This window comes from Formica exsecta, unplaced genomic scaffold, assembly GCF_003651465.1.
Source record: "Formica exsecta isolate Colony F162 unplaced genomic scaffold, ASM365146v1 scaffold500, whole genome shotgun sequence".
Lineage (NCBI taxonomy): Eukaryota > Metazoa > Arthropoda > Insecta > Hymenoptera > Formicidae > Formica > Formica exsecta.
The window spans coordinates 500,048-512,860 of record NW_021852243.1 but is presented as its reverse complement, the minus strand read 5'-3'; the positions used below and the strand labels follow the sequence as shown (position 1 = coordinate 512,860).

General features: G+C 40.8%; 1 protein-coding gene across 1 annotated transcript in view; it reads right to left on the bottom strand.

The window, feature by feature from the left end:
- LOC115241532 (focal adhesion kinase 1) overlaps positions 1-12,813 on the bottom strand; it is a 62,163-nt gene that overhangs the window by 41,331 nt on the left and 8,019 nt on the right. The window lies entirely within an intron of this gene.

Genomic DNA, 12,813 nt, shown 5'->3' with positions numbered 1-12,813 from the left:
ATTTCTGATACCTTTAAAAGATATAATTTTTGTTTCTTCGTTTTGGAGGAAACATTTTTTTCCAACTTCAACGATTATTAATCTGGATAATTAATTATAATTCGGATCTCATATCTTTTCGATACGAAAGTATTTTGGAAACGCTCGTATACAATCTTTACTTGACGTGCTCAAATTGAAGAATGATTAACGATGACACGAAGCCACTGTGAAATTAATCATCCTAGATTTTCCAGGAACTTATTGAAGGGTCGACTTAACCTCGTTCTTGTGCACAAAAAAAAAAAAAAAACTAAGATCATGTATAACGTCATTCCACTTTACGTTTAATATTGTAGGTTTATTCGACCGCGTCATATATTGTCGTTTTTTCGTGAATCGAAATAAACCACAAGGAATTCCGCGCGTAAATCGCAAAAGAGAGAGCTTGTCCGCGCGTCCCGTGACCGATAACACGCCTCTGCGTCGCGTCAAGAGAAGCGGCTCGTTGTTCTCGGCGTCCGCGTCCGTGCCGAAAAAATAAGATCAAGCGCGAGGAGCGCGCGATAAATCAACTGTCCGCGGACAAAAGTATCTCCAAGTTCATCGAACCGCGCTTATATACGACCGAAGATACGAACGTACTCGACAATGAGTCGGTAGCATCGTTGCAGTCTCGTTGATTGCACCCTCGAAATGCACGATGCACGACACGCACGTGACTCTCACGCGACTCTCTCTCTTTTCGCGCGTCACGTGCCATGAATTTTCGCCGCTGCTCGATCGAGTATCTCGTCCCGGTAAATTACATCGCCCACGCGTTCACGTAACACAGACACGAGATACGCTTCCCCGTGTGAGTATGTGACGTAACGTAACGACCGTCTCTCGTATCTAAATAATTATAATTAATTCCGAAATGTACTGGAATTCCTCATTTCACCCGCACGCGCGAGCTTTATTTATATCCGAAAACAAGCTACCGGTGTTCTTCAGTTTTTAAGGTGAGATGTGAGATTCACACGAGGAATATAGATTCCACATGTTAGAATTAGAAGAAATATTAAATTCTCTTTGATGCGACGAGACTGAGTGGAATTACATGTAATTATGTGTGCACGGACTTTTATATCCGATTTATATACCGGATAAAGAGAATGCTCTGCTCCATCCGTTAAGACGTCTGAGGTAATTAAATTCTACGCGACGCGTATTCGTTAATCGTTCATTTTCGCGGAAATATCTTTTTACATTTTAATTACCGGTTTGTGACTGTCCAATACTTGAGCTCTCTCCGAGAAAACCAGATTATCCCGACAGCATATTAAAGTAGATCTCTTTTATTTCTCTCGCACCGTATTTCCCAATTAAAATAATTATGAGTATATATACGAACGCTTCTTCCCACGTCGCGCAGTAACTTAGTTAACCGTTTACGTACTAATTCCCGCGCCGTTTTTTTACTCTTGGTTTATGGCTGTTGCCGATTGCATCCGTCTCGGGAAGACGAGGATAACAGTGGAGTGGCAAATGTAGAGAAAAAGCGAAGAGAGAGAGAGAGAGAGAGAGAGTTAGATCTACATCCTGTATACGTGCACTCCAATGTACTTTATAATCCTGCGTCTCATAGATAAACGCATCCAGACTAATGGAAGAAGCATCTCGCAACGTGTCGCGCAAGAGTCGGAACGAAAATAGCCAACATCAAAGAAGACGCTAAGTCGTCCTATGTACGACCAGCTAAGTCTCGGATAAAGCTGTTGCAGTCCGTGTAAAAAAGACGTTTCTCTTTTTTCTTTCTTTTATCAACATTGACCAGATACTGTAATTTCGCACGAAAATAACTCGCATCAAAGCCGGAACGGAATCCTGGAACGGAATCTTGCTCTCGCTTAGAGAGCACGAATTTTTCCGCATAAGCGGGGGAATAAATAATTAGATCTTTTTTTTTCCGCGCGCGCGATACATATCGAGCTCGGCCACGACAGCAGTTTAGTAATCAGTCGCGTTTACTACTCTCCGCGCGAATTAAATCCACGTTATGCGGCGCATCGCGCGGCGCGCTTGCTCCTTTTTGCAACAGACGAATTTAGAACGGAGAAAAGGGAGACGCGGGACACAGAGATTATAGTTTAAATTCCACTTCCATTCGACGTGCACTGCTATAATACCCGCAAGCGCACATATTGCGCACTCTAATCTGAGGACGGGGGGAGGTCTAGGTTGACTGCAACTGAATTAAAAATCGTGAAAGAGGCGGAATCATCTCCGAAAACGCATTGTCTCTTTAATGCCAACGGAATCTCGCATCAATTCACCGTGTCTAATAAGATTTCGATAAATTCTCGAGCGATCGAATTGCACGATAGCGTGTAATAACAATCAGCGACGGGACATCGAAACTACTGCGGGAAATGAGAAATGGAGGAACTCGAGGAAGGACTCGAAAAGCAAAGAGGAGAGGAGAGAATCGATCATTACGCGCTTCTAACCAGCGAGCCCGCGCAATTTCGCGTTTATATCGCGGCGGTTGCTCCATAAAATCCACGTTTCCCAAGCCCGTTCTTCGCCCCGGCGATGATACGATTGCTCCTTTTCTCTACAGATATAGAACGCGGAAAAGGGAGTAGCGAAACTCCGCGAAGAGACGCGCAGTCGGTCCTACATCTTACCTATATTAAACGTCGAAATACAAATCAAACGCGTATTCGAACGTTTCTGATATTACTTAACTACAGGCACACGCCTATTGCTCTTTTACCTGCGATACGAGACGATGCAATCGATTAATATCGTCAAGGATTGCATAATTTCCGCGATTGCCATAATCGATCAAAGTTCGCCATTTCTACGGAATAAGTCAAACAGGACTCGTTATTAGAAACGTCAGTTACATCGGGTTCGCGTGAGAACGATACGCGTGACGTACGACATATGACCTCTTTCTCTTCCCTCTCCCCCTCACCCTTCCCCGCTCTTTTTCTCTCTTCTCTCTCGTATATAATATCGATAATATCATGCACTCTTCGGTGCGCCCCGTTGCGTGTCTGAACGCATAAAGCTAGGACACACGGGAAAGATACAGCCATGTAGCTCGAAACGAACGAGCGACCGACGAACAATGTAATGACAAACGAGTTTGAACGCAGCCAGGCATCGTTCCTATTTCCGCCCGGAAAGAAGCGCGTCCACCGGCACTTAACAAACTTGATATTCAATTCACGTGATGTTAGGCAAAGATATTTATAGATCGAGCCAAGCTTACATTTTTGTAGTAATGTAATAAAAGAGCTGCACTTCTAAAAGTATAATATTTCATCCATGTTTAAAGGTATGTTAAAATATGTGACGTAGGAGCTTGAATAATTATGATTCACATCTATAATCGAGTGCGAGAAATTATACAATTGTAGAATTATCTTAATTTATTAATTATATTAATTAATTTATAGAAAAGATAAAACATTTTTATCTTGCATGGAAAATGTGCGACCGTTAAATGAAAGATCACGTGACGTGACGTTGCGAAAAGCCGTGTAACATCCATATTTTCACGTCCGCGATAACAATATTCGTGTCCTTCGAGTGGACGTCACCGATACAAACGTCCACGTTCGTTCGAAAGTGATGAAAAAAAAAAAAAAAAAGTTGCGGCTTTCTTATGGGCAGCAATTTATATATTCATATTCTCTCGCGCGAACATTGATATCTACAGTGCTTATAATTGAGCGCGATATAATATAAGCAGGAGAGAGACGCGCACACAGGACGAGAGCGACTCGACACCATACAAATGCTCGTATATCGCGGCGGTTGCGGCGACGGCAGCAGCCAGCAACGATGCGCGTGCACACGCAAAAGTGCGTGTATGTACGTCCTAAGCGTAGATACCGCCAGTGGCACGATCACAGACGCGGACGACTCGTGTATATAAATAGCTAGTTAGGGTCGATGGACAGACTAAAGAGGAGAGAACGTGAGAGCCGGGATTCATTCACCTGCAACAGCAGCAACCGATCGAACGCGTCTAACAGCGCGATTACCCCACTTGGTCAATTTGCTCGTCGACTACTCTTGACCCAACATCGCATTGTTAATCGGAGAAAAAAAAAAAAATTGCCTTTTCCAACGCTTCCTGGTACGTTTCAGCGCGGCGTAGAAAAGATAAAACTGATAGCCGAGTGTTTCCGATAGATTTTCGCGATAGAATTTCCGCGCGTCGAGTAAATAAATTGAACAAAATAAAAGGAATAAACTTGAAAAATCGGGAGCAAAATTCTAAATAGGCTGCCAAATGGAATATCTGATAATAATTATACGGCATGCCTTCCTTCCGCGGTATAGATTCGGGATAATTATAGTATAATTATACGCGTTCCAATCCCAGATATTAATCAAATTGACTGGGCATGATGGAAAGATGAGATATCGATTATCGCGACTATGTCATGTATGTGAATGGTCGGGGCAGCATCGCGTTTCGGCTCGATTGTAAAGAGCAGCCGGGAAGAAACGCGCGTCGCGAAAGCCGAAAGATGAGACGAGACGTTAGCGTGTTAGTCGGAGCGCAAGTCTCGTTATTTCCCTCGGGCATCTCTGAGCGAGATGCTCCGGCTCCACGGTTCCAAGTTTGCACGTCGGAGAAGTGCCAATAATTGTAACCGCCCGCGGCGATGTTCCAGCGCATTTTGCCTCCGAGCAAGGAGCTTGGGAAAAACGCGCGGGCGTTTTTTTTTTTTTTATCTCTCGCTCACGCGTCAGCGAATGTCTAGATAAGAATAATCAGGAACCCGCGGTAAAATAATCAATTTGGAAAGCGTCGTCGGTTTGATTATCGCGACTATGTCATGTATGTGAATGGTCGGGGCAGCATCGCGTTTCGGCTCGATTGTAAAGAGCAGCCGGGAAGAAACGCGCGTCGCGAAAGCCGAAAGATGAGACGAGACGTTAGCGTGTTAGTCGGAGCGCAAGTCTCGTTATTTCCCTCGGGCATCTCTGAGCGAGATGCTCCGGCTCCACGGTTCCAAGTTTGCACGTCGGAGAAGTGCCAATAATTGTAACCGCCCGCGGCGATGTTCCAGCGCATTTTGCCTCCGAGCAAGGAGCTTGGGAAAAACGCGCGGGCGTTTTTTTTTTTTTTTATCTCTCGCTCACGCGTCAGCGAATGTCTAGATAAGAATAATCAGGAACCCGCGGTAAAATAATCAATTTGGAAAGCGACCTCGTCGGTTTTATTTTTTTCATTCGGCCATTAGCCGGAATTAGACGTTACCCGACACTCGGCCCGGTCATTAAGCTGGAGCGATTATTAAATCGCCCGTAATGAATCATTCGTTTAAATAACGATCACGATGTGGATTTCTGTCTAGACCGATAAAAGCGTATGGGATACAACGTTGATTAGAGATGGACAAGGAGTACGGAAAGACGAGCGCGCGCGACAATTGTGGTAAATCGCGTTTCATTCAACCAAAGTCGAATCGATTCAACGATCACGCCAAGATCCGACCGTGCCTCGAATTCCCGTTAGTCGCTTACAAGTCGCAATGTCGAAAGCGGCAGCAGCAAGACACGATCGGACTTTAAGACGGGAATTGTGATGCCACAGAAGCTCGTGGGTGTACGCGACATTGTCGACGTAACGCGGCTACGAAAGGTCGCACGCCTAAAGGAACGATGAAACCGCAGATAGGGCAGGTCGCAGCAGGAAAACGTAATTAGAAGCGCTGGCTCGAAAGCCGCAATTATACGGGGTGTCCCATCCTTACCCACATTATTTTATAATAGCACAGATATTCTTTTATCAGTTTATAGTTGTTTAAAAAAAATGTCTATTGAAATTTTAATAACGATCATCCTCGAATCGATTTTTTATATCTATTAAAATATATAAGTTGTAATTTACTATGGAAATACACGAATGATGTAGGGTATAATTTTCTGATTATCTATGATGTGTCTATGACGCACAATGCGTGAAATAAAAATGACGCGAAGAATAAATGACGATTCTCTTCACGATTCACGCGCATCAATTGCTGACGATGCACTACTGGTAAAAACGTCAAAGTGATTGGCGCTTTTGCGTCTGTGAGGTCAAATTATGTTTATGTCTTGTAGTGTCGATAGACACCACAGGCAAAAAATCTCTGTGATTCATCACGATGAAATAAAAGCACGAATACGATCATCGATTCGAGATACGAAAGCATCATCGATCGAATGCAGTTTATTAGATCTCTCTTTCGAATTGACATGGCTCCGTGTTATGACGATGTTATGGCGCCCAAATTAACGCCACTTTGTGCCGAGCGCTCGCTCACGGCGGCAAAGTTAACATAAAGCGATGGTAAAAATACTACGATTATTTTTGGAGCGAGAACTCGTGGAACTCCAACAACTACAAACGTTTACACCAATCACGCGACTCTCTTGGCCACGCCGTACTTTTAACTCCGCGGATATCCCATTAATTTTCCCGACGTTTCTTTCGTCAGCCGTTTGCTTGCGTTTCGGTAAAATTCGACGCCGTACCAAAACTTTTGCCTAATCACGATCTTTGACGACTGTTATTGACTGCAAGAGATATTCGAAGCGTGAAAATTCATTCGGCGGTAAAACTCGGGCAATTAAAAACTTGGACTCTCTCGAGTCACATTTAGCCGATTCAGATTCTACAAGTTTCCTTAAAAGCTGCAAATTATTTACCAATATAAATAAATTTATATTATATGTCGATTTTCGTAGAATGCAACCAAAAATCTAGATTCGTATGAATAATTCAACATCGATTTTCGCCAACTACCTTTCACCTACTCCAGTATAAGCATCAAGCTATTATCTTCACGTTAAATCGTTCGTTCGTTCACGGAGGCACGCAACAGGAACACTGGTCTTGTATAAAAAAAACGAATAAAGAAGGCACACATTTTTTTTCAACGCGATCACACGATGTAAATCGATATTCGAATGCGGAAGAAGAGGGGGCACACGCGACGCAAAAAAGGGGCACGCACGTAGGGGATGTGTGGGCGGACTCTTCTTCCGGCACGATGCGAGCAGCCTTGCGGCGGGGCAGCGACTGTCTTTGCTACGAGAAGCTACCGTGTGTCCCTCACATACGCATTTCTCGCGCTCACGCACTCCGACTACCTTCCTTCTCTTCACACTCATTGCACTGCAGCCCCTCTCTCTCTCTCTTTCTTTTTGTCCCTCTCTTTTCTCGCTGCTTGTATTCTCCGTCCTCGTCACTCTATCAGTTCTTATCTGCCTCTCCCTCCTCCTTAAATGAATAAATCAATTCTTATTCTTTCTCTTGTCTCGTCTCTCGTCTCCTTCATTCTTTTGCCTAGCTCATCGTCCTTTTAATCCTCCCTTTGCATTTTCTCAACGTGTTCTCTTCACTGTGATGTTTTCATTTTGGAGCTTGGTTGAAGATAATAGAAAAAGTGCACTCGCTAATTATTCGCCTTCCTTAAATTTTGCTAATCTTCGTGTTTATCGATTCTTCTTTGGTATATTAAAAGTCTCTCCCGTTCATTTCTATCAAGAAAAATAACGAGAGGGAGAATTATGTTCACTCATCGTAGTAATTCGAAGAAAATAAGAGGAGCGGGCTCGATTCCCTGGAGGAAATCCACGGGATTAAAGAATGTCGACCAAGCGACAATGATGAAAATTAGCGTCATATCCTCGAACACCATCTTTAAAACAATATTGTGTGAAAAGCTGAATTTTGTGGAAATCCTTGAGATTTTTTATAGTTCTAAAGAAATGGAAACGCGTGACCGAATTCTCTCTCTCTCTCTCTCTTTTTCTCTTTTCTCTATGTGTGCAACTTTTAGGGCAAGTGATGTAAGAAATGTACAATTCTATTCTTGCGGAAAAAATTACTGGAAATGAAACATGAATAATGATTTATTTCGAAATATTTCACGGCGAGCGTCCAAGCAAAAGGGAAACGACCGCGAATAAATCTGGGTCATGTGCGTGACAGTGCATGTTAGAGAATAGTCGCGAAGATCGTTAAAGACGATTGATCGCATTCATCGTGGTCGAAAATTTACGCAGGAAACGTTCAGAAACACGAACAAATGTCGAATGAGATGTGACGTTTAAACCGATCGATGTCTAATACGGCATAAAAACAATGATGACATAAACATAGAAACGACCGTGCGTAATACGACTCTTATTTAGATCGGGTCTTGGATCATGTACATCGGTGACTCAATCAAGGGGAGTAGAATCGCAAGAAATTCCGTGTGTACTCAATGCATCGTCGTAGTTACGTGACAACGAGATTATCACTGACTCGTCCTTTCAATCTCATCTTTTACATTGTAAAAAAGATTTTATAGAATTATACTTATTATTCAAGCAAATTTTTTACAATGTACGAACAAGAGAAAAATCACTATCTACAATTCGAGATCAAGATATATAACAATTTTTTTTTAGAGTTGTGTATCAGTACAGTTTTTTTCAAAATGCTATATTTTTATATAACTTCGATTAGAAACGAAATTATTGTTACTGCGAACAAATGCGAACAAAATATTATCTCTTGTATTAAAAACTTATTAAATTTAATTAGATAATTAATTAGGTTATCAAAAATAGAATGCCAAATTCAAATAACTGGAAATTCAATGAGTTCATATAAATGCGAAGCAAAGAAAATTTTAAGCTGAAAAACTGAGGGCAAGTGTTATCACGTCAAATACTACGCATCTTAACTTATTACTATTATTACACTACGTTCTTAACTTATTTTTAGAAATTTTTGACCGAAAAATACAAAATTTCGACATTTTTCTTTATCTAATTAGATTATCACTGACTCGTCCTTTCAATCTCATCTTTTACATTGTAAAAAAGATTTTATAGAATTATACTTATTATTCAAGCAAATTTTTTACAATGTACGAACAAGAGAAAAATCACTATCTACAATTCGAGATCAAGATATATAACAATTTTTTTTTAGAGTTGTGTATCAGTACAGTTTTTTTCAAAATGCTATATTTTTATATAACTTCGATTAGAAACGAAATTATTGTTACTGCGAACAAATGCGAACAAAATATTATCTCTTGTATTAAAAACTTATTAAATTTAATTAGATAATTAATTAGGTTATCAAAAATAGAATGCCAAATTCAAATAACTGGAAATTCAATGAGTTCATATAAATGCGAAGCAAAGAAAATTTTAAGCTGAAAAACTGAGGGCAAGTGTTATCACGTCAAATACTACGCATCTTAACTTATTACTATTATTACACTACGTTCTTAACTTATTTTTAGAAATTTTTGACCGAAAAATACAAAATTTCGACATTTTTCTTTATCTAATTGATGACGAGTATGAAGAGCGAAGGAAATACGTTGACAAAAGCGCGAGATCGGTAGAAAGTAAAGGAAAGCCGCGATGTCGCGTTTTTCGCTCCTCTGCTTGCCTCCCGTCCAGACTGTGCTGTGGTGCATCTCACACGGAAAGCTCATGTTTGCGGTGCATGTCGACACAGCTGTCGGGAATCGACGTGGCTACGGTCACCGCCTCGATCCAGTGGCTGGCGCGATCAGCAATGTAAATATAAGCGCGAGCGCGCGCGACTTCGTTAACAGTCTATTATTCTGTACTGAAGGTCCGAACAACTTTTATTATCTATTCGTTGTCGTTGGAACGAGATGTAAGTCACTTTCATCTATCCTAGAGGATATCTCGGTAGAAAGGGCTAGAGAAATGTTTGTAATTTATATATAATTTCTGATACCTTTAAAAGATATAATTTTTGTTTCTTCGTTTTGGAGGAAACATTTTTTTCCAACTTCAACGATTATTAATCTGGATAATTAATTATAATTCGGATCTCATATCTTTTCGATACGAAAGTATTTTGGAAACGCTCGTATACAATCTTTACTTGACGTGCTCAAATTGAAGAATGATTAACGATGACACGAAGCCACTGTGAAATTAATCATCCTAGATTTTCCAGGAACTTATTGAAGGGTCGACTTAACCTCGTTCTTGTGCACGCGTAGCCGATTTTATTTGTCGCCACTCAACTTCGTCTATTTTAAGTCCCATGGAAGCACGTGCGCGCATGGAAAGGTCAATACCATAAGAGAGAACCGGGATCTGATGCGCTCTCGACATTATTACGTAATTGCCGTCATACATCATCTTTAATGAATTTTATGCAAAACAGGAAGAGCCACTAATTTAAAAAAATGTATGCGTCTATTTATCGCAACATGATTCAAAGAATGTAAAGGATTACACATCCTATCAAATGTATACATTTACTATTCTTTCTTTTTCATGTTTTAATAATTTTTAAGATCTCGTATGCGTCCTCTAATCCGATCAGTTGATCGGATCAATTCCTACTTTGCCTCGTTACAAACTACCTGAAGAACAAAGCTTCGTTCTTCACAAAACGTAACAGTACTCGCGGTTGAATCATCCACCACCCACGGCGGATTGAGCCGCGACGAGACGAAGAGAAGAGTTTGAAGAAGACAGACGAGAGAGAGCAAGAAGAAACGGAGACAGAAAGAAGGACGTTATTGTCGCTCAAGCACTTTACGCCAATTTGTAGACGCGACGTTTTGAAAAGGATGTTCCTGATAGTATGGAAAGCGTTGAACCCAGCGGATAAGGTCAAGTGGACCAGTCGTTCCTCGCGCTAGTTACCACAGCTAATGGGATATGCGCACCGGTGATGCGGAGAGAGAGAAGATTTGAGTAAACACAGATCTAACTAGCCGGAAGGTATGATCGAGATAAATAAAACAGACGCAGTGTCTTTGTTTGCAAATTATCTAGTTGTGCAAAAAAATTTCTTAATAAAGGGAAAGCTCGAAATATCTTGAAAACTTGCCTTAAAAAAAATCATTTGTTGATTTTTTTAAATAAAATTACTTATATTAGAAAAAATATGCGTTAATTATAAATCACTTTAGCGATTCAAGGATCTCTAACAAATAACAAATTATAAACAATTATGCAGTTAATATTTTTATCGTTGTTACACGTAAATAAGTCACAGTCGTGTTGCAAGAGCTCGCCGCTCTCTCCGAAAGAGTCTCTCTCCAAGATACATAAAGCACCGAGAGATTTTCACTTCACGAAAACTTCTTTCATCACTCGTGTAAACGCATAACACCCTTCGACATGAAGCCGCAGTTCGTTCTGAGATACAATCTTGCGCGAAAGAAAAAGATGCGACGCGGTGGAAGTTTCTTTTCTACAATTGCAGCTGCGTGTAAAGGCGCGTCGAGTACAAGACGGCGGATAAAATAGCAGGATGAGAGCACACCCATCGTGGGAGAGATGTAAAGGGACATAATGGAGGAGAAGAGGTGTGGAAGGGAAACAAGAAGGAAATCTTGCTCGCTATCTACGGAACGAGAGACTGCGCGTAATAAGTGGCTTGAAATGTCTGAGGAATCGAACGAGACACGGCTCGTTACATTCTCGTCTCTGGTTCTTCTTCTTTTCCGTAAACGCAAACGACAAGGTAACGAGAAACGATAGAAAAATGGAGACGTCACGTATTGGAAAAGCGTACGTAAAATGTTTTTGACTTTGATGGTCATCTGTCTTTTAGATCGCTATGAAATCGCGTGCACTTACACATAAACTTCTGTCTTCACATTATGCTCCTAAACTTTTTACTTAGTGGCAAAAGTAAAATCTTAATATATATATATATATATTCTTCAGATAGTTTGTGACGAAGCAAACTTGGGATTATCAAATTAAAGAACACGTAAGAGATTTTAAAAATTTGTAAAACATGAAAAAGGAAGAATAGTAAACGCAAACATTCGATAAAATATGTAATTCTTGACACTTTAAATTATTTTACAATAAATAAATACATACATTATATATATATACATACATCGATAGAGCAAACTGGCGAATATCACATGTACACAATTCATTTTATCAACTATATCATTCGAGAATGACATTATTAATCGTTCGGACAAATCGGACGTTCCGAACAAGATTGTAACAAATAATATTTTTTTAATGCCGCCTTGAATCTATTTCCGAAAGTGACAGCTAATAAGCAACATATTTTCGAATGGCCTCGTTATATTCCTACTTGCCCGCCGGTGGGTATCCTTCTCGATGAGATGCGGAACGGAAAACGACTACAGAAGAAAAGGGGATGCAGGAGGTGGCCGCGTCCCGCGGGATAATAACCGGACGGAGGTGGATGTTAACTACTAGGTCCGCGTAGGCAGACTCACCTGAAATGATCGGCCAATTTAAAGCGACCGCTTATTATCGGTCGCAGAAAAAGCGGCGCGGAACAACGGGGTGTGGAGCGAACCGATTCGAAATCGCTCATTTCGCCTATCGGCGATTTTCGAGATAAGATGCGTGTTGCTTGTCTAAACATTTTCTCGCGTGCGAGATTGTTAACGAATGAAGAAACGATATAGTTCGCCGAATTATTTCTTTTTTCACAATAAAATCCAATTTTTATAATTTCATGTTTGATTAGAAATATATATTTGAAATATGAACGATTGCTAACAAATAAGTATTTTGTAAATATCTTTGGTGGTTGTTGATTTTTTACGAAGGTTTAATTATTTCTAAAGCGACTTGTGCGAATAATTGCAAATGATCCAGCGAGAGGTCGAAAACGTAGGATCCTCGTAAATGAAGTCAATGAACCGCGAGAAGAAGAAAAGAATGCGCGCGAAGATTTTACGATATGCCAGCCATTAACAGCACGGTTGCCGAATAAACTCTGGAGAGCGTTCCGGAAATTATTTCCATCGTAAATCCTTCCTCTTTCCC